At 47.7% G+C, this 3179-nt stretch overlaps 1 pseudogene; it reads left to right on the top strand.

The window, feature by feature from the left end:
- The first annotated feature begins 495 nt into the window (after positions 1 to 495).
- On the top strand, positions 496 to 1446 carry LOC118628636 (annotated as a pseudogene).
- The last annotated feature ends 1733 nt before the right edge of the window (positions 1447 to 3179 follow it).

Below are 3179 nucleotides of genomic sequence, written 5' to 3'. Positions count from 1 at the left end.
CCTAAATCATTGATCTCCTTTCTGCAGGATGGACATTCAGTCACTGAGATAGACAAGATGTTATGGCTGGGGCTCCCAACTTTAACCCTTTAAAGGTAATCTCAGTCCAGGGATGAAGCAAGGCTGAGCTCAGAGTCCTAGGGTCATCCAACATTATCTCTCCAGACTATGCTCCTCCTGCCCCTGCAGACATGACATGGTCTAGGACTCTGTGTGGAGGTGTTTGGACTACAGAAGGTCCCCATGTCAGCGGCAGGTCTGTGTTGCAGTGAGAGACCCCTGACTCTAGTCAGAGAGAACTGGGTTTGAATCCAGGTTCCAGGACTCCAAGGCAATGAAGCCTTCAGTATCTTCATCTCTGCAAACCAACATTTCCCTGGTCTGTAACAGGACAGAGATTCCCATGGAGCAGGATGGCCAGTAGACTCAGTGATCTCACCCTAGGTGCTCAAGTCTTCTTTCTGTTCCAGGGGCACCAGTGCAGGGTTTCAGAGCATGCATCCATCTGACACAGCCTGGAGCACCAAATTCACACCAAGGGATGATGTGGTGAGTCTAATCCTGGTTTTAATGATGGTCATCATTGCCCTGGCTGGGCTGGCGGGAAATGTGATGGTGGTCTGGCTGCTGGGCTTCCGCATGGAGAGGAACGCCTTCACTGTCTACATCCTCCACCTGGCAGGAGCCGACTGCCTCTTCCTCTGCTGCCGGATTATGTTGTCCGTGGATAGAATCATAACATTGCATCTTTTATTTCCAATATATATAATATTTCCTTGACTGTGTGCATCTTCACCTACAACTCTGGCCTGAGCATTCTAAGTGCCATTAGCACAGAGCGCTGCCTCTCGGTCCTGTGGCCCATCTGGTACCGCTGCCGCCACCCCAGACACTTGTCAGCCATCACGTGTGCCCTGATCTGGGCCCTGTCCCTGCTGCTGAGCATCCTGGAGGGGATTGACTGTATCTTCATGGATGTACTTGATATTGGGTGTCCAGTCATGGATTACGCCTGTGCTGCATGGCTGATTTTTGTCATTCGTGCTCCTCTCTGAATCCAGCCTGGCACTGATGACCAGACTGCTGTGTGGCTCCCAGCAGGTGCCGCTGACCAGGCTCTATGTGACCCTCATGCTCATAGTGCTGGTCTTCCTCCTCTGCAGCCTGCCCTTCGGTATCAACTGGTTCCTCTTATTTTGGTTTGTCCCATATTATGATGAATTTGATCCTCTATACTTGGTTGGACTTCAGTCTTGTGTCAACAGCTGAGCCAACCCCATCATTTACTTCTTGGATGGCTCCTTTAGGCAGCAGTGGCGGAGGGGGAGACAGACCCTGAGGCTGGTTCTGCAGAGGGCTCTGCAGGACACTCCTGAGGTGCAGGAACATGGAGGAAGCCTTCCTCAGGGAACCCTGGAGATGTCGGAAAGCACTCTGATGTCCTGATTCAGAGTCTTGCTTTGTTCAGACAGATGTGACTTTGACAGACAACTTCGTCCCTACTGGTTCTGTTGGTTTTCTTTCTGTGTGTGGAGTCAGCCTGAAATTAAAACAGTTCGCATAGCAAGCCAGCTCCTGAGGTTGAAGTGACACAGTGTGGGTTCAATACACACAGTGCAGTGTCTGAAGGACACCTCACCAGGCCTCACTGCACCCCCATGCAAGCTTTGCCAACTCTGGGTCCAGGACTCTTCCCATTTCTGGGGAAGCCTGACTTCAGCAGAAGATGACAGGAGGGCAGAAAAAAATCTAAATTCCTTTCATCACTGCACTTGACGGAAGCCACAGGAACATTACACTTTCGCCAGTTTCTGTGGTCATTCCTCTACAGTCCATCTATATAAAGTGTAGGAATTAAAGTTCAATTGAGCCCCAGTGAGAGTCCTCCTGGATTTTGGCAGGCCTTAGACTGCCTCCCTGGCATCATAAATATCGCTTGAATAAACAAATTAATGCAGGAACAAATGATGATTTTCAAGTCAAGTCAGTGTTAAATCCCCAGTTACCATATATGAGCCACTCCCTTTAAGTTTATTGTTTTCACCTTTTTCAACCTTTCCACGCATGAAGTTAACGGTTATAACCAGATAAACCAACATCAAAGCACATGTGAGGTGTGAGGTATGTTGCCTTCCTGTGTCCCTCTCACACGCCCTCCACTAGAATCTCACGTGCTCCCTCTCCTTCCAGCCCTCTGCCTTTGCCCTGACTCTCCCTCTCTGGTGGTCTCCAATCCGCCACAGCAGGTTTCCATGGGTCTTAGTGGACTTTCTGGTCTCTGAGGACAAGATCTCAGTCAAATGGCCTTTCATTCCAAAGAGCTCTCAGCACTTGTAGTCTGATTAGAGAAAATGTGTTAAGTCACATATGCTGTCAATAAATATATTATGTTAAATGTTGCATCTTCCAAACAATTGTAATAGAGCTGTCATTAAGAAAGGACAGTTGGGCCCTGGCCGGTTTGGCTCAGCGGTTAGAGCGTTGGCCTGTGGTCCTGAGAGACCCGGGTTGGGTTCCCACTAAGGGCATGTACCTCAGTTGCAGTTTGTCCCTGGCCCTGGTTGGGTCGTGTGGGTGGCAACCACTCGATGTGTCCCTTTCACGTCGATGTTTCTCTCTCTCTCTCTCCCTCCCACACTCTATCTGAACAAAAAATAGAAAAAATGTCCTCGGGTGAGGATAAAAAAAAAGAAAGGACAGTTGGAAAGATCATAAGTTCAGTGAATTTGGCTGTGAATACACCCATGTGACTCAAACCCTAATCAAGATATGTTTTCATGACCTGTGAAAGTTCCCTCCTGTCCCTCCCAATCATTCTTTCTGCCCCAGAGGCAGCTTTAATTTCTTTATCTGTCACCAAGGTTTCATTTCCTTTACTTCATATTCTTAGGATGATAAAATGTTCTATTTTGTAACAGTCTGAGGAATGGAATGGTCCCAGAGATGTGGAAGTGGGATATAGACTGATGATCCCCAGAAGAGGGGGTGGCGGGGAATAAACCACAGAACTTATATGCATGTATGCATGAACAATGGACATGGACAACAAAGCTGGGGACAGGGCAGGGGAGGGGGAGTCAGTGGGGAAAAAAGGAGAAACATCTGTAACAAAAATAAATTAATTAATTAAAAAAAATTTTTTAAATAAATATACTATTTTGTTTTGACCGTCTTTCACT

The sequence above is a fragment of the Molossus molossus genome, unplaced genomic scaffold (assembly GCF_014108415.1).
Source record: "Molossus molossus isolate mMolMol1 unplaced genomic scaffold, mMolMol1.p scaffold_m16_p_13, whole genome shotgun sequence".
Classification (NCBI taxonomy): Eukaryota; Metazoa; Chordata; class Mammalia; order Chiroptera; family Molossidae; genus Molossus; species Molossus molossus.
This window is presented reverse-complemented; position numbering and strand designations above follow the sequence as displayed.